This window comes from Callithrix jacchus, chromosome 3, assembly GCF_049354715.1.
Source record: "Callithrix jacchus isolate 240 chromosome 3, calJac240_pri, whole genome shotgun sequence".
Lineage (NCBI taxonomy): Eukaryota > Metazoa > Chordata > Mammalia > Primates > Cebidae > Callithrix > Callithrix jacchus.
In genome coordinates, this window is record NC_133504.1 from 108,690,950 (window position 1) to 108,717,178 (window position 26,229).

Below are 26,229 nucleotides of genomic sequence, written 5' to 3' on the forward strand. Positions count from 1 at the left end.
AAAAAAATATTTGAAAAGAGGCCCTTGTCTTATTACTCCAGGGAAACTTGCAACCATTCTATAGAGAGATTTTCTCATCCTTACTAAAAAGATTTCAAATGGGCTGGGAGTGGTGGCTCATGCCTGTAATCCCAGCACTTTGGGAGGCCGAGGCAGGTGGATCGCCTAAGGTCAGGAGTTCGAGACCATCTTGGCTAACATGGTGAAACTCCGTCTCTACTAAAAATAGAAAATTTAGCCTGGAATGGTGGCAGGTGCCTGTAATGTCAGCTACTAGGGAGGCTGAGGCACAAGAATCACTTGACCTGGGAGGCAGAGGTTGAAGTAAGCCAAGATCACACCACTGCACTCCACCCTGGGTGATAGAGCAAAACTGAGTCTCAAAAAAAAAAAAAAAAAAAGAGATTTCAAATGAAACTGTTAAGAGTATTAGCAATCTCTCCTTCAGTGGCCAACCTGTTGTTGTAAAGCAAGAGAATATCTTATTAAAAGTTGTTTGGTCTGGGTGACGTAACGACACCATTATCACATTGTTAAGCTTCACAGCAGCATATGCCCTCAGCAATTTTACATTGTTTTATGTAACATTAGTTTCATAAAACTGATACTTGCTTCTTGTAAATAATTAAAATTGTCCTAAAAAGGCAAAAAGAAAAAAGTAAAAGTCGCCTAATGACCCATCATATTCATATTTTTCTGAACATCCTTTTAGAGATCTCTACACAGAAATTAAAATATATTTTTACATATTGGAAATATTCATGCTATTGTGTTACTAATTTTATCATTTAGATAATATGCCATGAACATCTTCCATATCAACTAACATTAATCTCTATACCACTGTTGTAGTAGCTATTGTAATATTCCCTTATGTTTTCGAATTTGCTTAATTCTATTGTAATGAGCATTTAGGTTGCTGTCAATTTGGGACCATTATGCACTCACACTTCAGTGGCCAGAAAGGTTGATGCGTATTCTGAGTGGTGCACATCCCATAAATATTTCACTAACTTCTAGTCATGTGATGAAATTAAAGTCTACACAGTTTGTTAAACGACTATTTGAGTTGACATACACATAGACATTCTCTCTCTCTCTCTCTTTCTCTCTCTCTCTCTCTCTCCCCCCCCACCCCCCCCCACCAAATAGCAGTGACTTCTGGTTGACAAATCCTGCAAGCCTTTGTTCTCACCACTCTGGAGCTCCTCTCCAGCTGACAACCCCTTACTCAAAGTGCATCGAAACTTCCTGTTCTGTGAAACTGTTTTCCTATGTTTTCCCCACCTCCTCTCTTTCCTCTGGAAAATTGAGTAAGTGCTGAGTTTTTTCTCTTATCCTTCCACTTTCACAGACCTTGAATTGGTTTACTCTCCTTTAGTAAATCCCCTTCATACAAATGCTTGTTCCGAATTTCCTAAATCTTGTTTATTCTTTCCTTCTCTTTTCTTTTTTTTGTGAAATATTTAAGTAATTTTTATTAAAATGCACATAGTTCATGTGTCTCTACTAATGAGATAACATTGTGTTTGAAATGTATTAAAAGGAGACTCAAATATCCCCTGTGACATTTTTGCTGAGGTTTCATTTCTTTTTATTTTATTTTATTTTATTTTTTGAGATGGAGTTTCGCGCTTGTTACCCAGGCTGGAGTGCAATGGCGCGATCTCGGCTCACCGCAACCTCCGCCTCCTAGGTTCAGGCAATTCTCCCCCCTCAGCCTCCTGAGTAGCTGGGATTACAGGCACACGCCACCATGCCCAGCTAATTTTTTGTACTTTTAATAGAGACGGGGTTTCACCACGTTGACCAGAATGGTCTCGATCTCTTGACCTCGTGATCCACCCGCCTCGGCCTCCCAAAGTGCAGGGATTACAGGCGTGAGCCACCGCGCCCGGCCCTTTATTTTATTTTTTAAATTAAGAAATAATTGTACATATTTATGGGGTCTGGCTTTTTACTGTTGCTATTTGCTCTCTCTTCTGACTTCTACCCGGTAACTTTCTTTACCTGCCTCTCCTCTTTCGCTTTCTCTCTCTCCCATCTTTCCCTTCATTTCCCTAATTTTTCTATTGTTTTATAATTTAATTAAATCATTTTTATAATTGAACTTAACCTATTTTTCCTCATTAACTTTCCATGGCTTGATAAAATACCTGTTATATATATAAAAGAATCCATAAAAGTGAAATTAAACCACATGAAAATAAAAAGCTATTTTTGCAGCCCTTTATATTTTTTTTAATTGCATTTTAGGTTTTGGGGTACATGTGCAGAACATGCAAGATAGTTGCATAGGTATACACATGGCAGTGTGATTTGCTGCCTTCCTCCCCCTCACCCACATCTGGTATTTCTCCCCATGCTATCCCTCCCCAGCTCCCTCCCCGCGCTGTCCCTCCCCTGTTCCTGCCAATAGACCCCAGTGTGTGATGCTCCCCTCCCTGTGTCCATGTGTTCTCATTGTTCATCACCTGCCTATGAGTGAGAACATGCGGTATTTCATTTTCCGTTCTTGTGTCAGTTTGCTGAGAATGATGTTCTCCAGATTCATCCATGTCCCTACAAAGGACACGAACTCATCATTTTTGATTGCTGCATAATATTCCAGGGTGTATATGTGCCACATTTTCCCTGTCCAGTCTATCATCAATGGGCTTTTGGGTTGGTTCCAGGTCTTTGCTATTGTAAACAGTGCTGCAATGAACATTCATGTGCATGTGTCCTTATAGTAGAATGATTTATAGTCCTTTGGATATATATACCCAATAATGGAATTGCTGGGTCAAATGGAATTTCTATTTCTAGGTCCTTGAGGAATCGCCACACTGTCTTCCACAATGGTTGAACTAATTTACCCTCCCACCAGCAGTGTAAAAGTGTTCCTATCTCTCCACATCCTCTCCAGCATCTGTTGTCTCCAGATTTTTTAATGATCGCCATTCTAACTGGCATGAGATAGTATCTCAATGTAGTTTTGATTTGCATTTTTCTAATGACCAGTGATGATGAGCATTTTTTCATATGTTTGTTGACTTTATGAATGTCTTCTTTTGCAATGTGTCTGTTCATATCCTTTTCCCATTTTTGAATGGGCTTGTAAATCTGTTTTAGTTCTTTGTAAATTCTGGATATCAGCCCTTTGTCAGATGAGTAAACTGCAAAAATTTTGTCCCATTCTGTTGGTTGCCGATTAACTGTTTCTTTTGCTGTGCAGAAGCTCTGGAGTTTGATTAGATCCCATTTCTCTATTTTGGCTTTTGTTGCCAATGCTTTTGGTGTTTTGGTCATGAGGTCCTTGCCTACTCCTCTGTCCTGAATGGTTTTGCCAAGATTTTTTTCTAGGGTTTTTATGGTGCCATGTCTTATGTTTATGTCTTTAATCTATCCATAGTTAATTTTAGTATAAGGTATCAGGAAGGGGTCCATTTTCTGCTTTCTGCACATGGCTAGCCAGTTTTCCCAACACCATTTATTAAACAGGAAATCCTTTCCCCATTGCTTGTTTTTGTCAGATTTATCAAAGACTGTATGGTAGTAGATATGTTGTGTTGCCTCCGATGCCTCTGTTCTGTTCCATTGGTCTATATTTCTGTTTTGGTACCAGTACCATGCTGTTTTGATTACTGTAGCCTTGTAGTATAGTTTGAAGTCCGGTAGTGTGATGCCTCCTGCTGTGTTCTTTTTGCTTAGAATTGACTTGGCTATGCGGGCTCTGTTTTGGTTCCATATGAAGTTTAAGGTGGTTTTCTCCAGTTCTGTGAAGAAGGTCATTGGTAGCTTGATGGGGATAGCGTTGAATCTGTAAATAACTTTGGCAGTATGGCCATTTTCATGATATTGATTCTTCCTAACCATGAACATGGAATGTTTCTCCATCTGTTTGTGTCCTCTCTTATTTCGTTGAACAGTGGTTTGTAATTCTCCTTGAAGAGGTCCTTTATGGTCCTTGTTACTTGTATTCCTAGGTATTTTATTCTCTTTGTAGCAACTGTGAATGGCAGTTCGTTCTTGATTTGGCTCTCTTTCAGTCTGTTATTCATGTATAAGAATGCTTGTGATTTTTGCACATTGATTTTGTATCCTGAGACTTTGCTGAAATTGCTTATCAGTTTCAGGAGATTTTGGACTGAGACAATGGGTTCTTCTAGATATACAATCATGTCGTCTGCAAATAGAGACAATTTGACTTTCTTTTTTCCTATTTGAATACCCTTTATTTCTTTTTCTTGCCTGATTGTTCTGGCTAGAACTTCCAGTATTATAATGAATAGGAGTGGTGAGAGAGGGCATCCTTGTCTAGTGCCAGATTTCAAAGGGAATGCTTCCAGTTTTTGCCCATTCAGTATGATATTGGTTGTTGGTTTGTCTTAAATAGCTTTTATCATTTTGAGATACATTCCATCAATACCTAGTTTATTGAGGGTTTTTAGCATAAAGGGCTGTTGAATTTTGTCAAAGGCCTTCTCTGCATCAATTGAGATAATCATGTGGTTTTTGTTTTTGGTTCTGTTTATGTGGTGGATTACATTTACAGACTTGCGTATGTTGAACCAGCCTTGCATCCCCGGGATGAATCCTACTTGATCATGGTGGATAAGCTTTTTGATGTGCTGTTGCAATCAGCTTGCCCGTATTTTATTGAAAATTTTTGGGTCTATGTTCATCATGGATATTGGCCTGAAGTTTTCTTTTCTTGTTGGGTCTCTTCCAGGTTTTGGTATCAGGATGATGTTGGTCTCATAAAATGATTTGGGAAGGGTTCCCTCTTTTTGGATTGTTTGGAATAGTTTCAGAAAGAATGGTAACAGTTCCTCTTTGTGTGTCTTGTAGAATTCAGCTGTGTACCCATCTGGAACTGGGCTTTTTTTGTGTGGTAGGCTTTTCATTGCTGCCTCAACTTCACACCTTGTTATTGGTCTATTCATAGTTTTGGCTTCCTCCCGGTTTAGGCTTGGGAGGACACAAGTGTCCAGGAATTTATCCATTTCTTCCAGGTTTACTAGTTTATGTGCATAGAGTTGTTTGTAATATTCTCTGATGACGGTTTGAATTTCTGTGGAATCTGTGGTGATTTCCCCTTTATCGTTTTTTATTGCATCTATTTGGTTATTCTCTCTTTTCTTTTTTATTAATCTGGCTGGTGGTCTGTCTATTTTGTTGATCTTTTCAAAAAACCAGCTCTTGGATTATTGATTTTTTGAAGGGTTTTTTGTGTCTCTATTTCCTTTAGTTCTGCTCTGATCTTAGTTATTTCTTGTATTCTGCTAGGTTTTGAGTTTTTTTGATCTTGCTCCTCTAGCTCTTTTAATTTTGATGTTAGGGTGTCAATTTTGGATCTCTCCATTCTTCTCATGTGGGCACTTATTGCTATGTATTTTCCTCTAGAGAATACTTTAAATGTGTCCCAGAGATTCTGGTATGTTTTGTCTTCATTCTTGTTGGTTTTGAAGAACTTCTTTATTTCTGCCTTCATTTCATTGTTTATCCAGTCAACATTCAAGAGCCAGTTGTTCAGTTTCCCTGAAGCTGTGTGGTTCTGAGTTAGTTTCTTAATTCTGAGTTCTAACTTGATTGCACTGTGGTCTGAGAGACTGTTTGTTATGATTTCAGTTGTTTTGCATTTGCTGAGGAGTGCTTTACTTCCAATTATGTGGTCAATTTTCGAGTAGGTGTGATGTTGTGCTGAGAAGAATGTATATTCTGTGGATTTGGGGTAGAAAGTTCTGTCAATGTCTTATCAGGTTTGCTTGTTCCAGGTCTGAGTTCAAGTCCTGGATATCCTTGTTAATTTTCTATCTGGTTGATCTGTCTAATATTGACAGTGGAGTGTTAAAGTCTCCCACTATTATTGTGTGGGAGTCTAAGTCTCTTTGTAAGTCATTAAGAACTTGCCTTATGTTTCTGGCTGCTTCTGTATCCATATATATTTAGGAACATTAGCTCTTCTTGTTGTATTGATCCTTTTACCATTATGTAATGTTCTTCTTTGTCTCTTTTGATCTTTGTTGGTTTAAAGTCTATTTTATCAGAGATGAGAATTGCAACTCCTGCTTTTTTTTTTGCTGTCCTTTTGCTTAGTAAATCTTCCTCCATCACTTTATTTTGAGCCTTTGTGTATCCTTGCATGCGAGATGGGTTTCCTGGATACAGCACACCAATGGGTTTTGGCTTTTTATCCAATTTGCCAGTCTGTGCCTTTTGATTGGTGCATTTAGCCCATTTACATTTAGGGTTAATATTTTTATGTGTGAATTTGATACTGCCATTTTGATGCTAGCTGGGTGTTTTTCCCATTAGTTGATGCAGATTCTTCCTTTTGTTGAGACTCTTCACCATTTGGTATGTTTTTGGAGTGGCTGGTACTGGTTGTTTCTTTCTATATGTAGTGCCTCTTTCAGGAGCTCTTGTAAAGCAGGCCTGGTGGTGACAAAATCTCTGAGTTCTTGCTTGTTTGCAAAAGACTTTATTTTTCCTTCACTTATGAAACTCAGTTCGGCTGGATATGAAATTCTAGGTTGAAAGTTCTTTTCTTTAAGGATGTTGAATATTGGCTCCCACTCTCTTCTGGCTTGTAGGGTTTCTGCCGAGAGTTCTACTGTGAGTCTGATGGGCTTCCCTTTGTGGGTAACATGACCTTTCTCTCTGGCTGCCCTTAGCATTTTCTCCTTTATTTCAACCCTGGTGAATCTGACAATTATATGCCTTGAGGTTGCTCTTCTGGCGGAATATCTTTGTGGTGTTCTCTGTATTTCCTGGACTTAAATATTGGCCTGCCTTGCTAGGTTGGGGAAATTTTTCTGCATAATATCCTGAAGAGTATTTTCCAGCTTGGATTCATTCTCTTCGTCACATTCAGGTATACCTATCTGACCTGATTAGGTCTCTTCACATAGTCCCACGTTTCTTGGAGACTTTGTTCATTCCTTTTTGTGCTTTTTTCTTTTATGCAGCAGAACACATAAAGCCCCTTTTTTCCTCAGGTGCTCTGTCCCAGGGAGTTAGGGCTTTATTAATGAGCCTCCATTGCACTGCCCTGCCCAGCAAGGAGGCAGTCTAGTCACTGCCTGCCTGCTGCGGCTATGCTGAGCTGCTCTGGGCTCTGCCCTGCTTCCGTGGCCTCTACCCTGTTGCCGTGGGCTCTGCCCTGCTGTTGTGGGCTCTGCCCTGCTGCCGTGGGCTCCGCCCTGCTGCCATGTGTAATTCCCTGTATTCCTGTTTATATGGGTGTGGTTAGAACTGCCGTGGTGATGGTGGCCTGCCTCTTTAATGGCGGACTCTCTCTGTTATGGTGGGTTGCCTCGGTAACGGCAGGCTGTGTCAGCAATGACAGAGTACCTCCGAAGGGGTGGAGTGCCTCGGTAATGTCAGGCACCCCTACCCCACCTAGCTGCACCATCTCGGTTTAGCTGTGCTTGCTGTGAAACTCTCAATCCCGAGCATTTCCAATTGCTGTTTTGTTTGTTTTTGTGGGGGTGGGACCCGCCGAGCCTGATCACCTGGCTCCCTGCCTCAGAGCCCCTTTCTTTTTAAGTTGAACGGTTGACTTTCTCCCAGGTGTTTCAGTCGCCTGCTGAAAGGGCGCCGGGATCTGTGTCATTTCCCGGGCAGTGACCCACTGCACCGGCTGAAACAATGTCGCTGCCCTGGAATCTCCTGGCCTGTCTTACTGTTTAAGTCCCGTTTAATCAGATGAATGTGCTAATCTGCCTTCCCAAATTTCAAATTGCTGGTTTAACAGGGCAACCAGACCAGTGCATTTTGTACGGAGTTCCGCTGCGCTGCGGTGCCGGTCGAAATGGCCACGCCAGCCAAAACAGCTGCGCTGGTGGCCCATGGGGCTCCTACACCTGGGAATCTCCTGGTCTGTGGGCAATAACGATTTGTCTGGAAATGCAACGTCCAGTCACCCTCTGCGCTTTCACTGGGAGCTGCAATCCTGAGTTGCTCCTATAGTGCCATCTTCTCCTCTCTCTTTTGCAGCCCTTTAAAATGAACTGAATCTCAAAACTTTCTTTTGAGTTAGACTCTCAACTCTCTGTGCATAAGATGCAGTTAACATCTATTATGTCATACATTTATTTATCTTATGTTCCCTACTGCTTTCAATCCCACACAACTAAAAGGCAAGTTCTGGCCAGATGTGGTGGCTCATGCCTGTAATCCCAACACTCTGGGAGGCCAAGGTGGGCAGATCATGAGGTCAGGAGTTTGAGAGCAGCCTGGCCAGCATGGTGAAACCCATCTCTACTAAAAATACAAAAAATTAGCAGGGCCTGGTGGTGTGCACCTGTAGGCTTGGTAGGCTGAGGCAGGAGAATTGCTTGAACCTGGCAGGCAGAGGTTGCAGTGAGCTGAGCTTGTGCCACTGCACTCCAGCCTGGGCAGTAGAGCAAGACTCCATCTCACACACACACACAAAAAGCAAGTTCCACAAAGCTGGGGGGTTGTTTTTATGTATGTCTGTTTTGGCAAATATGGATATTATTTGTTCAGTGAATGAGTTAATTATAAGTACGTAACTTATTATTTGATTTTATTTTTAAATGTGTATTTTGTTTGAAGGCTTTCAGTGCAACTCTATTTTCTGTTTTGGTTTTTCAATTTCAAGTGAAGAGTATTTCAAACATTTATGACTTTTTTTTCAAACTTTTATGGCATTTATTGATTGTTCTAGCCTAACATTGGAATTTAATCACCATTTATATCACTATTTTTATTAGAAAGTGCATTCTGAATTCTAAATCCTGACTTAAAAATGAACTTTTTGGTCTAAAATCTGTAAGAGGGATGCCTTTTTAAACAGTGTTAAGAATTATTGTAGATGCACTTTCTGTGCTTCTTAAGGAGGCAAGTCATCCATTTCTATAAACATAATTTTGTTAAAGTTTCTTCATGAATTTTTCTCTCACTGGTGTTGGTGTTTTTCTAATTAGTAACTGATTCTTGTATTAGGGTTTGCACAGTTTTTGCTTTGTAAATCTATGTTGTTACATATATTTTCAGTAATGGTAAAACAAAGCTGCTTCCTATAAATCTTTTCAGGAAGCAACTTTGCAGAAGACAATGCCTGTCACACTTAGAAGGAAGCCCTGCATTTGGATCTTAGTTTAAAAAGGGAATTGAAGATAACTGTGTGTTTCTTACTAGCTCCCAGCTTCTTCATTCTTTCCTTTTCTCTATTCTTGCTGAGAATACTTACATAGTCATCTTAATACCTCAAATGAGGTTTTGTTGTTGTGGGGGGAATATTAAGTTTATTGTTTTGCACTTTTGTGTGTTTTCTCTTTCTTTGAAGGAGATGATATTGAAGAAGGAGAACCAAGAGATTGATTCAGTTATTTGTGCAGGCTAATGTGTATCTCTCTGTTTTTCTGTTGCTTTATAATTGAACTTAATCATCAGTTTTTCTCATATCTTCAGTTATATCTCACCACTAGGACAAAAATTACTAAAACTGTCTTTCTCAATGAAAAATTCATTAGGCCTCAGAATGTTGAAAGTTGTGTTATTTTTAAATAAAGCAAAAAAGAGAGAGACATAATGAAAATAGCTGAGTTAATTTTCATAAAGGATTTCCTATAGCATTTTCATTTGTTTCTTGCAAAGAGGTGGGGCATTGGTCTTGCCTTGGTATAGATATTTCCTCATGTAAATTGCCCTCTGGCACTACTTTGAATTTAAGACAGTGGCCTCTAGAACCCAGGAGAGGGAGATGATTTTCTACAACCCAGAACTTTTTCTTTCTGAGTGTCCAGTGTATTTTGGAAAGACGTTCTCAGACCGATTTAGTTGCCTTCTTGCTGAGAACCAGGCAACTTCTACTGTGTATGATGGAAGGGTAGGGATGTAGTAGTTAAGCAAGCAGGTGCTCAGACTGCATGTGTTTGGATTTGGTTTTAAACCTGCCTAGTGTAGTGAATTAACTATAGTAGATAGCATAACAACATCCCCTCACCCCCTACTGCCAAAAGATGCTGATATCCTAATTTCCAGAGCCTGTAAATATGTTACTTAGCATGGATAAAAGGGACTTTGCTGATCTGATTAAGTAAAAGATCTTGAGATAGGAAGATTATTCTGGATTATCCGTGTGAGCTGTGTTAAGTCATTCTTGCATTGCTATGAAGAAATACCTGAGACTGGGTATCTTACGAAGAAAAGAGGTTTAATTGGCTCATAGTTCTGCAACCTTTGCAGGAAGCATGATACTGGCATCATCTCAGTTTCTAGGGGAGCCTCAGGAAGCATATAATCATGGCAGAAGGAAAAGGGGGAGCAGGCACATCACATTGCAAAGGCAGGAGCAAATGACAGAGTGGCAAGGGCAAGGAGATGTCACATTCTTTTAAACGGCCAGATCTCATGTGAACTCAGAATGAGAGTTCAACCATCACCAAAGAAGTGGCCCCAGTCATTCATGAGGGATCCACCCCCCATGATCAAACAATTCCCACCAAGCCCCAACACCAACACTGGAGATTACATTTCAACATGAGATTTGGGTGGGGACAGATATTTACACTATATCATTCTGCCCCTTTCAACTCCCAAATCTCATGTCCTTTGCACATTGCAAAATACAATCATGCCTTCCCAATAATCCCCCAAAGTCTTCTTTATATATATTTTTTTATTGTACTTTAGATTCTGGGGTACATGTGCAGATCATGCAGGATTGTTGCATAGTTACACACATGGCAATGTGGTTTCCTGCCTCCATCCCCCCCCCCGTCACCTATATCTGGCATTTTTCCCCATGTTGTCCCTCCCCAACCTCCCCTCTCCCTGCTGTCCCTCCCCTTGCCACACCCAAGAGACCCCAGTGTGTGATGCTCCCCTCCCTGTGTCCATGTTCTTATTGTTCAACACCCACCTATGAGTGAGAATATGCAGTGTTTGGTTTTCTGTTCTTGTGTCAGTTTGCTGAGAATGATGGTTTCCACATTCATCCATGTCCTTACAAAGGACACGAACTCATCGTTTTTTATGGCTGCATAGTATTCCATGGTGTATATGAGCCACATTTTCTTTGTCCAGTTTATCATTGATGGACATTTGGGTTGGTTCCAGGTTTTTGCTGTTGTAAACAGTGGCACAGTGAACATACATTTGCATGTATCTCTATAATAGAACAATTTCTAATCCGTTGGGTATATACCCAGTAATGGGATTGCTGGGTCAAATGGAATTTCTATTTCTAGATCCTTGAGGAATCACCACACTGTCTTCCACAGTGATTGAACGAATTGACACTCCCACCAACAGTGTAAAAGTGTTCCTATTTCTCCACATCCTCTCTAGCATCCAGACTTTTTAATGATCACCATTCTAACTGGCATGAGATGGTATCTCAATGTGGTTTGATTTTCATATCTCTAATGACCAGTGATGATGAGCATTTTTTAATATGTTTGATGGCCTCATAAATGTCTTCTTTTGAGTATCTGTTCATATCCTTTGCCCACTTTTCAATGGATTTGTTTGTTTCTTGTCAATCTTTTTTAGTTCTTTGTAGATTCTGGATATCAGCCCTTTGTCAGATGGGTAGATTGCAAAAATTTTTTCCCATTCTGTTGGTTGCTGGTTCACTCTACTGATTGTTTCATTCACTGTACAGAAGCTCTGGAGTTTAATTACATCCCATTTGTCTATTTTGGCTTTTGTTGCCAATGCTTTTGGTGTTTTAGTCATGAAGTCCTTGCCTGTGCTTATGTCCTGAATGGTTTTGCCTATGTTTTCTTCTAGGGTTTTTATGGTGTTAAGTCTTATGTTTAAGTCTTTAATTCATCTACAGTTAATTTTAGTGTAAGGTGTCAGGAAGGGGACCAGTTTCTGCTTTCTGCACATAGCTAGCCAGTTTTCCCAACACCATTTACTAAACAGGTAATCCTTTCCCCATTGTTTGTTTTTGTCAGGTTTATCAAAGATCAAATGGTTGTGGATGTGTGGCATTTCCTCTAAGGCCTCTGTTCTGTTCTATTGGTCAGTATCTCTGTTTTGGTACCAGTACCATGCTGTTTTGATTACTGTAGCCTAGTAGTATAGTTTGAAGTCAGGTAGCATGATGCCTCCAGCTTTGTTCTTTTTGCTTAGGATTGTCTTGGCTGTGTGGGCTCTCTTTTGGTTCCATATGAAGTTTAAGGTGTTTTTTTCCAGTTCTGTGAAGAAGGTCATTGGTAGCTTGATGGGGATAGCATTGAATCTATAAATTACTTTGGGCAGTATGGCCATTTTCACGACAATATTGATTCTTTTTACATGTGAGCTTAGAATGTTTTTCCATCTGTTTGTGTCCTCTTTTATTTCCTTGAACAGTGGTTTGTAGTTCTCCTTGAAGAGGTCCTTTACATCCTTTGTTAGTTGTACTCCTAGGTATCTTATTCTCTTTGTAGTAATTGTGAATGGGAGTTCGTTTTTGACTTGGCTCTGTGTTAGTCTGTCATTGGTGTGTAGGAATGTTTGTGATTTCTGCACATTGATTTTGTATCCTGAGACTGCTGAAGTTGCTTATCAGTTTCAGGAGATTTTGGGCTGAGCCGATGGGGTCTTCTAAATATACAATCATGCTGTCTGCAAATAGAGACAATTTGACTTCCTCCTTTCCTATCTGAATACTTTTTGTTTCTTTTTCTTGCCTGATGGCTCTGGCTAGAACTTCCAATACTACATTGAATAGGAGTGGTGAAAGAGGGCATCCTTGTCTAGTGCCAGATTTCAAAGGGAATGCTTCCAGGTTTTGCCCATTCATTATGATATTGGCTGTGGGTTTGTTGTAAATTGCTTTTATTATTTTGAGATACATTACATTGATACCTAGTTTATTGAGAGTTTTTATCATAAAGGCTGTTGAATTTTGTCAAAGGTCTTCTCTGCATCAATTGAGATAATCATGTGGTTTTTGTCTTTGGTTCTGTTTATGTGGTGGATTATGTTTATAGACTTGCGTATGTTGAACCAGCCTTGCATCCCTGGGATGAAGACTACTTGATCGTGATGGATAAGCTTTTTGATGTGCTGTTGCAATCGGTTTGCCAGTATTTTATTGAAGATTTTTACATCTGTGTTCATCATGGATACTGGCCTGAAGTTTTCTTTTCTTGTTGAATCTCTGCCGGGTTTTGATATCAGGATGATGTTGGTCTCATAAAATGATTTGGGAAGGATTCCCTCTTTTTGTATTGTTTAGAATAGTTTCAGAAGGTTTGATACCAGCTCCTCTTTGTATATCTGGTAGAATTTGGCCATGAACCCATCTGTACCTGGACTTTTTTTGGTTGGTTAGCTATTAATTGCTGCCTCAACTTCAGTCCTTGTTATTGGTCTATTCAGGATTTCAACTTCTTCCTGGTTTAGGCTTGGAGGGTGCAAGTGTCCAGGAATTTATCCATGTTTTCCAGGTTTACTTTTTTCTGTGCATAGAGTTGTTTGTTGTAATCTCTGATGGTAGTTTGTATTTCTGTGGAATTGGTGCTGATATCCCCTTTATAGTTTTTTATTGCATCGTTTGATTCTTCTCTATTTTCTTTTTTATTAATCTGGTTAGGGGATCTGGCTATTTTGTTGCTCTTTTCAAAAAAACAGCTCCTGGATTTATTGATTTTTCGAAGCGTTTTTGTATCTCTGTCTCCTTCAGTTCTGCTCTGATCTTAGTTATTTCTTGTCTTCTGCTAGCATTTGAGTTTTTTTTAATCTTGCTCCTCTAGCTCTTTCAATTTTGGCAATAGGGTGTCAATTTTATATCTTTCCTCATTTCTCATGTGGGCATTTATTGCTATAAATTTCCCTCTAGACACTGCTTTAAATGTGTCCCAGAGTTTCTGGTGTGTTGTGTCTTCGTTCTCATTGGGTTCAAAGAACATCTTTATTTCTGCCTTCATTTTTTTGTTTATCCAGTTAACATTCAGGAGCCAGTTGTTCAGTTTCTTTTTCTTTTTTTTTTTTTTTTTTGAGACGGAGTTTCGCTCTTGTTACCCAGGCTGGAGTGCAATGGCGCGATCTCGGCTCACCACAACCTCCGCCCCCTGGGTTCAGGCAATTCTCCTGCCTCAGCCTCCTGAGTAGCTGGGATTACAGGCACACGCCACTGTGCCCAGCTAATTTTTTGTAATTTTAAGTAGAAATGGGGTTTCACCATGTTGACCAGGTTGGTCTCGATCTGCCGACCTCGTGATCCACCCGCCTCGGCCTCCCAAAGTGCTTGTTCAGTTTCTATGAAGTTGTGTGGTTCTGAATTCGTTTCTTAATCTTGAGCTCTAACTTGATTGCACTGTGGTCTAAGAGACTGTAGGGCTGAGGGGTGGTTTCCTTCCAATTATGTGGTCAATTTTAGAGTAAGTGCAATGTGGTGCTGAGAAGAATGTGTATTCTGTGATTTTGGGGTGGAGAGTTCTGTAGATATCTATTAGATCTGCTTGGACCAGATCTGAGTTCAAGTCCTGGATATCCTTGTTAATCTTCTGTCTCGTTGATCTGTCTAATATTGACGATGGTGTGTTAAAAGACTCCCATTTTTATTGTGTGGGAGTCTAAGTATCTTTGTAGGTCATTAAGAACTTGCTTTATGTATCTTGGTGCTCCTGTATTGGGTGCATGTATATTTAGGATCATTAGTTTTTCTTGTTGCATTGATCCTTTTATCTTTATGTAGTACCCTTTTTTGTCTCTTTTGATCTTTGTTGGTTTAAAGTCCATTTTATCAGAGACTAGAGTTGCAACTCCTGCTTTTTTTTGCTCTCCATTTGCTTGGTAAATCTTCCTCCATCCCTTTATTTTGAGCCTATATGTCCTTGCACATGAGATGGGTTTCCTGAATATAGCACACTGATGGGTCTTGACTTTTTATTTAATTTGACAGTCTCTGTCTTTTGATTGGGGCATTTAGCCCATTTACCTTTAAGGTTAATATTGTTATATGTGAATCTCATCCTGCCATTTTGATGCTGGCTGGTTGTTTTGCCCATTAGTTGACATAGTTTCTTCATTGTGTTAATGGTCTTTACCATTTGGTACGTTTTTGAAGTGGCTGGTATTGGTTGTTCCTTTCCATGTTTAGTGCTTCCTTCAGGAGTTCTTGTAAGGCAGGCCTTGTGGTGACAAAATCTCTCAGCAGTTGCTTATTTTTAAAGGATTTTATGTCTCCTTTGGTTATGAATCTTAGTTTGACTAGATATAAAATTGTAGGTTGAAAGTTCTTTTCTTTTCTTTTTTGAGACAGAATTTTGCTCTTGTTACCCAGGCTGGAGTGCAATGGCATGATCTTGGCTCACTGCAGCCTCTGCCTCCTGGGTTCAGGCAATTCTCCTGCCTCAGCCTCCTGAGTAGCTGGGATTACAGGCACGCACCACCATGCCCAGCTATTTTTTTGTATTTTTGGTAGAGATGGGGTTTCACCATGTTGACCAGGATGGTCTCAATCTCTTGACCTCATGATCCACCCGCCTCGGCCTCCCAAAGTGCTGGGATTACAGGCTTGAGCCACTGTGCCCCGCAAAAGTTCTTTTCTTTAAGGAGGTTGAATATTGGCTCCCACTCTCTTCTGGCTTTTAGGGTTCCTGCCAGAGATCCGCTGTGAGTCCGACGGGCTTCCCTTTGTGGGTAACCTAACCTTTCTCTCTAGCTGCCCCTAGCATTTTTTCCTTCATTTCAACTCTAGTGAATCTGACAATTATGTGCCTTGGGTTGGTCTTGAGGAATATCTTTGCGATGTTCTCTGAATTTCCTGGACTTGAATGTTGGCCTGCCTTGACAGGTTGGGGAAATTCTCCTGGGTAATATCCTGAAGAATGTTTTCCAGCTTGGATTTATTCTCTCCATCACATTGCGGTACACCTATCAAATGTAGGCTAGGTCTTTTTACATAATCCCGTATTTCTTGGAGGTTTTGTTCATTTCTTTTCACTCTTTTTTTTCTAATTTTGCCTTCTTGTTTATTTCATTGAGTTGATCTTCAATCTCTGATATCCTTTGCTCTGCTTGGTTGATTTGGCTATTGAAACTTGTGTATGGTTCTTGACATTCTTGTGCTGTGTTTTTCAAATTCATCAATTTGTTTATATTCTTCTCTAAGATGTTTATTCTAGTTAGTATCTCATCTAACCTTTTTTCTAGGTTCTTACTTTCTATGCATTAGGTTAGAACATGTTCTTTTAGCTCAGAGGAGTTTGTTATTACCCACCTTCTGAAGTCTGTTTCTGTCAATTCATCAGACTCACTCTCCATCCAGCCTTGTTCCCTTGCTAGTGAGGAGGAGTTGTGATCCTTTGGAGGAGGAGAGGCATTCTGGGTTTTGGTGTTTTTGTCCTTTCTGTGCTGCTTTCTCCCCATCTTCATGGATTTATCTACCTGTGGTCTTTTTAGTTGGTGACTTTCAGATGGGATCTCTGAGTGAACATCCTTTTTGTTGCTGTTGAAGCTATCTCTTTGTGTTTCTTAGTTTTCCTTCTAACAGACAGGTCCCTCTGCTGCAGAACTGCCTGGGGTTCACCTGAGGTGGCTGCAGAACAGTAAGGGTTGCTGCCAGTTTCTTCTTCTGTTATCTTCATCCCAGAAGGGTATCCGCTAGATGTCAGCCTAAGCACTCCTTTATGAGGTGTCTCTTTGGATATGGGGGGTTTGGGAGTTGTTTGATGAGACAGTCTATCCCTTTTAGGAGCTCAAGTGTTATACTGTGAGCTCCATTGTTCTGCTCAGAGCTGCTGGGTGGGTACATTTAAGTCTGCTGCCGCAGAACTCATAACCATCTCTTTTCCCAGGTTCTCTGACCTGGGAAGCTGGGGCTTTATTTATAAGTTCCTGACATGCTGCTGCCTTTTTTCAGAGATGCCCTGCCCAGCAAGGAGGTAGTCTAGTCACAGTCTGCAAGCAGAGGCGTTGCTGAGCTGCCACAGGCTCTGCCCAGCTGCTACGTAAACTTTCTTGTAGTTTTATTTACAGAGGTACAGTCAGAACTGCCTTTGTAATGGTGGTCTCCCTTAGTAAGGAGGTCTATCTCAGTAATGGCTGACTGCCTCAGTAGTGTTGGACTGCCTCAGTGATGGTGGACACCCTTACCCGCCCCAAGCTGGACCATCCCAGATTCAGCTGCACTTGCTGCGAAATTCTCAATCCAGAGCATTTCAGATTTCTGATCTTTGTGGGGGTGGGACCCTCCAAGCCAGATGACCTGGCTCCCTTTTTCAGCCCCCTCTTTTTCAGTTGAATGGGTGACTCTGTCTCCCGGGCATTCCAGGCATCAGTTGAAATGGCTGCCCAGATTTGTGTGAGTTTTTGTGTGTAAACCCATGGCACTGGCTGAAACACCTGTGATGGAAACTTGTGGTGCTTTTTGGCCCAGGAATCTCCTAGTCTGTGGGCAGTAAAAACCTCATTTGGAAATGCAGTGATCATTCACTCTCTGTGTTGTTCTTGCTGGGAACTGCACTCCAGAGCTGTTCCTATTCAGCCATCTTGAATCTCCCTCCTCCCCCAGAATCTTAACTCATTTCACCATTAACTCAAAAATCCAAAATCTCATCTGAAACAAGGCATGTCCCTTTCACCTGTGAGCTTATAAAATCAAAGGCAAATTATTTAATTTCAAGATACAATGGGGTTTAAGTATTAGGTAAACATTACCATTCTAAAAGGGAAAAATCAGCCAAAAGCAAGTGTGAATCCGTAAAGTTTCGAATAATCTTCTTTGACTCTTGTGTCGTACATCCAGGGCACACTGATGCAAGAGGTGGGATACCAAGGCCTTGGGCAGCCCTGCCCTTGTGGCTTTGCAGGCTTTGCACCATGGCTGTGCTCACAGGATGTTGAGCATCTCTGGCTTTTCCACGTTGAGGTTGCAAGCTGCCATTGATTTGCCATTCTGGGGTCTGAGGAGTGGTAGCCCTCTTCCCATAGCTGCACTAGGCAGTGCCCCATTGGAGACTTCGTATGTGGGCTCCAAACCCACCTTTCCCCTACACACTGTCCCTAGTAGAGGTTCTCTCTAGGACTCCACCCCAGCAGCAGGCTTCTGCCTAGACACCCAGGCTTTCTTATACATCCTCTGAAATCTAGGGAGAGGCTGCTAGGCCTCCTTAACTCTTGTATTCTATGCACCTGCAGGCTTAACATCACATAGAAGTGGTGTTAAGCTCTTGCTACAGCTTGCTTTCTCCAAAGTGTCAGCTCAAGGTGTACTTGGGCCCCTTTGAGACATGGCTGGAGCTGGAGTGGCTGAGATGCAGGCAGCAGAGTCCTGAGACTGGCCCCATGTCTGGCCCAAGAAACCATTCTTCTCTCCTAGGCCTGTGGGCCTGTGATAGGAGGGGCTGCCAGGCAGATCTTTGAAATGGCTTTGAGGCCTTTTGCCCATTGTATTGGCTATTAGCACTTGGCTCCTTTTAGTCATGCAGATTTCTCTAGCAAGTGATTGCTCCAAAGCTTGCTTGAGTTCATGTCCTGAAAAAGCCTTTTTTAGTCCTCTGACATGTGGCCAGGCTGCAAATTTTCCAAAGTTTTATGATCTGCTTCCCTTTTAAATATACATCCAACTTTAAGTCATGTCTTTGCTCTGACATCTGAGCATAGGTTTTTAGAAATAGCTAAGTCACATCTTGAACACGTTGCTCCTTAGAAATTTCTTCCATCAGATACCCTAAATCACTACTCTAAAGTTCAAACTTCCACAGATCTCTAGAATATGAGCAGAATGCAGCCAAGTTACTTGCTAAGGCATAACATAGGTGACCTTTACTCCAGTTCTCCATCAGTTCCTCATTGCCATCTGAGATCTTATCTGCCTGCCTGGCCTTTACCATCCATATTTCTGTCAGCATTTTGGTCACAACCACTTATCAAGTCTCTAAGAAGTTCCATACATTCCCTTGTCTTCCTGTATTCTTCCGTACCCTCCAAACTCCCAACCTCTGCCTGTTACCAAGTTCTAAAGTCAATTCCACATTTTCAGGTTTCTTTATAGCAATGTCCATCCTTGGTACAAATTTTCCGTATTAGGCTGTTCTCGCATTGCTATAAAGTAATACCTGAGACTAGGTAATTTATGAAGAAAAGAGGTCTAATTGGCTTATACTTCTGCAAGTTTTATAGGAAGCATGGTACTGGCATCACTCAGCTTCTAGGAAGGCCTCAGGAAGCTTACAGTCATTATGGAGGGTGAAGAGAGAGCAGGCACACACGGCACAAAAGCAGAGGCAAGGGAGGTATGGGTGATGGGAGGGAGGTGCCACATACTTTTTTATTTTTGAGATGGAGTCTCACTCTCTTGCCAGGCTGGAGTGCAGTAGCATGATCTCAACTCACTGCAACCTCTGTCTCCCAGGTTAAAGTGATTCTTCTGCCTCAGCCTCCCAAGTAGCCAAGACTACAGGTGCACACTACCGTGTCCAGCTAATTGTTGTATTTTAGTAGAGACAGGGTTTCACCATGTTGGTCAGGATGGTCTCGATCTCTTAACCTCATGATCCACCTGCCTCAACCTCTCAAAGTGCTGGGATTACAGGAATGAAACACTGCACCTGGCCCATGCTATGTGTTCTTTATGGTAACTTTTTTTTTTAAAGAGTCAAGGATAAGGCAAGGAGAGGGAAGTTTCTTTTTAAGGTAATGAAAATGTTCTAAAATTGATTGTGATGATGGATGTACTAGTCTGAATATACTAAAAGCCATTGAATTGTACACTCTAAATGGGTGAGTTGTATAAGATGTTAATTGCATCTCGATGATGCTGTAAAATATTTATTTACAAAGGCAAGGAGCTGAAATTCAAGTTAGTCAAGTATGCTACTTTTTTTTTTTGAGATGGCATCTCACTCTGTCACCCAGGCTGGAGTGCAATGACATGATCTCAGCTCCTTGCAACCTCCACCTCCTGGGTTCAAGTGATTCTTCTGCCTCAGCCTCCCAAGTAGCTGGGATTACAGACATACATCACCACACCCAGCTATTTTTTGTGTTTTTAGTAGAGACGGGGTTTCACCATGTTGGCTAGGCTGGTCTCAAACTTCTGACCTCAGGTGGTCCATGTGCCTCAGTCTCCCAAAGTGCTGGGATTACAGGCATGAGCCACTGTGCCCAGTCAAGTTTGCTACTTAAAGAAGCTTTTCTGTGATATTCAGTGAAGTGAGGTTTAGAATGAACTACCTATAGTTTAGAATGTACCTATAGATAGTACAGAACAAAATAAGAATAATATGGTATTCTGTCTTGGTACATTTTCACAATTTTAACTAAGGTGTATGAGGATCCTGCAAGTTTATGGCCTTACTGCTGTCAAATAGCATGAAGTTGGGCATGGACTGAAGTTTCTTTCAAACTGCTATTAAAATAACGTTGAGACACTGAGCTGTTTTCTCTCTGTTTTGATAGCCACCATTATGCAACCCCATTGAGACTTGCACATGGATCGATACTATAGTAATGAAGGAGCCAAGTTTTTCTTTATTTTTAGTAACACTACAGGCTGAGCTCTTGGTGAAAAGCATGTGTTTCTTGGTATTTCATTTCCCTGACAGGCCTTGCCAATGTTTCTTTAGCCCATTTGGAAGCATTCTGGTTGTTCCATCTCAAGGGCGGTTTATATAAAAGATTGTTGATTTGGCCTATAACTTCCTGATTTGGGGAGTATTACCATTAGAGAGGAAAGGTGTCATATATTTTATTTATTCTAATACAAATGATAAGAAAAATTAGTATATTCTTTACACTGTATTTTACACTGTATTCTAGGGGTGTGTTGCCCATTTATGTACAAAGAGGAAAGTAACTTTTTAAGTAAGTTGAAAAGGAACTATTAAAGTATTAATAAGTTCAACTTCTAAGAGTATGTAAATTTTAGTTCCCTCTAAGTCATGCATAGTACTAGGCTCTTTTGGAAATATAAGATGAGTTGGACAGACTCCGTGCCCTTAAGATACAATGCAATGGAGATAAATAACCTCACAACAAATTATAATATATAAGAGACTCTAATAAATGCTGTGATCGAATATTAAATAAATTCTGTGAAAATAAATAAGAAGTAATTGATTTTGATGGGAGAGAGAAATAGGACTTACTTGAACATTGGAAGATGTATAGGATTTAGTAAGTAAAGAAGGCAGAAAAACAGCATCATGAGTTCTGAGGTTGAAAATGTATTATTATGTCTTGGACCCCAACGTGCATGGGAGAAAATAATGAAAAATAAGACTAAAAGTTACTTGAGGCATTTAAACTGCTAAAAGTCTGACCCTAATCACCTTTGGTAAACATAAAATTTGTAAGCAATCTGAACACTAAGACTTATATTCTCTTTTAACCATTAATTTGAAAAGTTTTTATAAGCAAGGTCCTGAATGTATTTAAAGGAAAAGTGAGATTTCTTCCCTCCTACTTTAAAATGAGAAGTTGTCCTGAAGTTGAGTTTCTACAATTTCTTTCATTTTGCCAAAGTTGATAGAACTCATCCACACAATCACCTGCTTATTTATTCAAGAACTGGTGATCTAAAGTTGTCAGAAGTCTACCTCTCACCCCACCCCATCATCTGCTTCTTCAGAAAAGTAGAATTGAAGAAATGGAAGGGATCCGATATATCATCTAGGACAAAACCCAGATTTTTTAAATGAGAAGGTTTCCAGAGGGGTCTGGTGTCCAGGGTGACATATAATAAATAGCAGCAGCAGCCCAGGGGAACAGTTGCTCTGGCCCTTGAGCCCGTTGCTCTTCCCAGCCTATAGCATAACTGACCACCCAGCAACAGGATTTATACCTTTGCATATGAGCCCCACTTCCCTCTACATGTCTTCTCTTGTAATATTTTAGTTGCTCTGTCTAATGCAGGTTTTCTGAAACTTCACAGATGCCCTGACTGCCTATGGGCCTTGCAGTTTAATAAGAGCTGTTGGCCGTAACAGAACTGATAACTCTTCTAGGACGGCCACCATCAAGTCATTGACCCATCACTGTTAATGGAATGTGCTGCTTTAACATCAGCCACATCCTTGTATAAAAATGGGAATTATAGAAAAATTCACCCAGATTTTAAGTTAGACCACTCTTCTTCATCCAGATTAAATCAGCTCCATTTTAATTGTGACTATTTCACATAAATAGTATACATCTATCTTCAAGATGCTGACACTGTCACTTTTTATTCTGGTAGTGGATTAGAAAAAGCCTATACACCTCTTTACTTTGGTATTATTCTTGCTTCTATACTATTAATAGCTTTTCTATAAGACACATAGGAGTTACTCTTTGTTGTAATATAACACAAATGTTTTGAGAACTAAAAAATGACAGTAATTATATTCCAATTATGTACTTCCATAAATCAGTTAAATGTGATCTGATTTTTAGCTGGACATGCTGGCACAATTAAACATCAATTAAATATATTAATTAAATTTAATCTGATTTTTACCTGGGCACAATGGCGCACACCTATAGTCCCAGTTACTCAGGAGGCTGAGACAGGAGGGTTAGCTGAGCCTAGGCGTTCAAGGCAGTAGTATGCAATGATCACCACTGTACTCCAGGCTGGGCAACATAACAAGGCCTTGTCTCTTAAAAAGAAGTTGTCTGATGTTTATTATTGCAGATTTAATAGTAATTATCCTTAAGAATAATAATTACGTGCTACTTTTATACTAATTTTGTTGAAACCATGTGTCTAAAATAGATTGAAACGTATCTAGTTATCCAGTATAAAATGTTTAAAAGTCACTTATCCACCCAAATGATTGGTAACTTAATTTCAAATGTAAGGATATTTGAAAATATCTGTGAAATTAATGTCAGTTTTTCCAATTTGACTAAAATATTGATTACTATGTAGACATGGTTGGGTAATAGTTGATGTAGTACTGGAGAGCTTTCACTTGTGACACTTTATGTCCTATAGTGCCTTTGAGAAGCACTCATGAGTTGAATTAATTATAAACTCTATAATGTGAGGGAAAACGGAAGCTGACATACATAATATATATTGCATTCTTGGAAACAACAATGTCAGTAATTCTTGAGAAGGGGAAGCTTGCCAAGGGCGGGGCCAGGTTCTGGAACTTTTAGTTCCCATTGCCTCACCTCAATTCTAAGAAACATTAGGAACTTTATAATTGAATGTTATCTTTTAAAAAATCTTCCAGCTTTTTGTTTATACTAAATTCTTATTTATAACACGTTAACGCATATGGGACCATCAAAATAGATTCAGAGACAGAAGAGTACAAATTTGTCAACTTTTACATCTTTTAAAATGGTTGTTAAACCTGGCCTTAAGTAATTGCTTTCAATAATAGATTTTTTTTTTCTTTTTCTGGCAAGGAACTACATAAGGGAAAATGTTCCAGTGTGTCAGTATTTTTTTTTAATTGCAAATCAAGTAAGGACATAGTATCTGCATGGAATTTATGTCGACAAGATGGAGCAATTTGATCAGGCGATAATGCAATTAGGTGTATTCGGGCTTGGGAGGACAATCATTCTAAGAATATTGATTAATCAAATGATACCAGTACCAAGAGGGGTTACAAATGAAGTATCTTATTGCTTTTTATTTACCTATTAGGCCTTTTTATTAATGACTTAGATTAAGACATAGAAGGCTTATACATGTAAAAGTCATCAGTGGAGCAAAGCTGAGGATAACTAATATGTTGAATAGCAAGGTTAGAAATAAAGATTGAAGAAAACTATAACATGTTAGTTTTTTAAAAACTTTTTATTATAGGTAGAAAGAATGTCTAAAAACCTAGCAAATTGTTATTTACAGTGAATAAATGTTTAGTCTTGAACTTTGATTTCAAGAGAGATCAGGACTAGAAAGATCTAGTTTAATTACAGTTTGTAAAGCATTATTTTATAGAGTCAGTTTTCCTGAAGTACAATTTACATTCTCAGGCAGTCATAATCACTACTACAATTAAGAGACTGGCCAGGCCTGCACGGTGATTCACGCTTGTAATCCCAGCACTTTGAGAGGCTGAGGTGGATGGATCATCTGAGGCTGGGAGTTCAAGATCAGCCTGGCCAACATGGTGAAACCCTATCTCTACTAAAAATACAAAAATTAGCCAGGGGACATGGTGGCATGTACCTGTAATCCCAGCTACTTGGGAAGCTGAGGCAGGAAAATTACTTGAACCTGGGAGGTGGAGGATGCAATGAGCAGAGATCATGCCACTGCACCCCAGCCTGGGTGACAGAGTAGGACTGTGTCTCAAAAAAAAAAAAAAAAAAAAAAAAGATACAGGCCATTTCTATCATTCCATACAGTTCCTTCATGTGCCTTTTAGTTGACTCCTCCTCTTACCCCAGCCACTGGCAGCTACTGACTGTTTTTTGACTCCATAGTTTTGCAAAGGTTCTTCACATAACTTTTTGAGATATTGACCTTCATAAGATCTCTACAACATTAATATTATCAATAGTTCTGTTTTACAGTGAAAGAAATTAGGGTTTAAAGTTAAGCAGCTTTCCAAAATCTGTGCTGTATGAGTTGTGGAGCCAGGACCTGAGCCCATAGCTAGACCTTGCTTCAAGAGCCCTGCTCTTTTCTGCATTTTTTAGTTACCTCCAAGTTGATCTTATATTAGGAGCCACTATTTAACATTCATAGCAATATACTGGAGGGACTAGAGCAGTGTTTCTCAATCTTTTTTGCATTATTGTTCTTCTGAGGAGGCTTTTAAAAAGGCTTTTTTTCCCTAATCATTCCTTGCCTCCATTAATTTTTAACACCATTGATATAGTGTATTTCTATGTATACTGTATGTCTGCACTTAATAGATAACCCATGTTCATAATTTCAGCCTCTGAGGACCAGCCTTTCAAGGCCTGAGAATATCTATCTATGACTTTCAATTTTACCCATTAAAATACAAAATTATAACAAATTTAGTGTAAAGACTTCAGTTGGCTGTATTTGGGATTCTATTATCCGACAATACTTAATTCTATCGTGACAGAATAAGTGCTCTAAGAAATCAAGCAGAGGAGGCTGGCTTCATAGACAAAAAGACTAAAGAAAGCAGAAACAAAGAAAAAGTGGATTGGTAATTTCTAAACTACTTTCTTTATAAGGCAGGAACAGGAAGATAAAAAAATAGGTTAAAGATCAGAACAGAGATAAATTAATTATTATGCCAATTGAAACTGGCCTGTTTGGGAAATTAGGCTCTCTCTCTCTTCTGATTTTTCTGGCTGTCAGGTAACAACTTAGTTATGTGAAACTTTAGCCTGAGTGACTTCATTTCTTTGTTTGTTGTTGTTATTGTTTTTGAGGCAGTTCTCTCTGTTGCCCAAGCTGGAATGCATTGGCGCAATCACATCTGCAATCTGCCTCCCAGGTTCAAGTGATTCTCATGCCTCAGCCTTCTAAGTAGCTGGGACTACAGGCACATGCTACCATACCGGGCTAATATTTTATACTTTTAATAGAGATGGCTTTTACCATGTTAGCCAGCCTGGTCTGGAACTCAGTCTCCCACTTCAGCCTCCCAGAGTGCTGGGATTATAGGCATAAGTCACTGCACCCAGCTGAGACTTCATTTTTGAATTTTAGGCTGGTCTGCTTGGGCCTCGTGCAGAAGCTTAGTCCACAACAGTGGCCTCCTATAATTTTTATTTAAGAATTTTCCCCTTTTGTTCAGGCCAAAGCCTGATCTATTGACTTAGTCAATAGTGCTACTTTGAGTTATGCTGGGTTTCCAGTTTCAACATGTCCTTTATAGCTTATGGTGTACTTATGATCTTGCATTTCTTTGAGTTTTGTCATTCCAGCTGAAGAGACTCCATTTGGCATTTGAAGGATGGCTTTATGCAAGCACTTGAAAGTTTTTAAGGGGACACAGTGTACTAGAGAAACTGCTACTGTTACTTTCAGGAGGATAATAACAAGGGTTTGGAGTATGCTCCTTAGCCAGAGTCCTCATAAACCAAACCAACTAAAATCAAATACATGAAAAAACTGAGCCAGACAAGGAATTTACCTGTTTTAACCAAGCAGCCTTTTTGTTAATGTTTTGTAACTGAGTCTCTCCAATATCCAGCATATTTATCTATGTGCAAGAAGAAGTGTCAACAACTGAGCAGATTCCTCCTGGTTCAGTTAGTAGGTGGTAATTTTTTTATTTTCCTTATTTTCTTTTTTGTTTACTTACTACCTTTTCAAATAAGTAGGTAGTAATTCTATCATCTGGCATTCCAGGAATGTATTAAATTAAAGAGGGTGCTAATTCTATGAGACCACTAGTA

General features: G+C 39.9%; 1 protein-coding gene across 27 annotated transcripts in view; it reads left to right on the forward strand.

Moving 5' to 3' along the window:
- Positions 1-26,229, forward strand: part of FAM13A (family with sequence similarity 13 member A) — a 425,230-nt gene that overhangs the window by 173,703 nt on the left and 225,298 nt on the right. The window contains exon 1 of one of the 27 annotated variants that reach the window (XM_035293329.3): positions 1,190-1,313. The exons of the other annotated variants lie outside the window; for them this stretch is intronic. The gene's annotated coding sequence lies outside the window, so the exon portion shown is untranslated. Of the gene's footprint in view, positions 1-1,189; positions 1,314-26,229 lie in introns of those variants that run through there. 27 annotated transcript variants of the gene reach the window in all.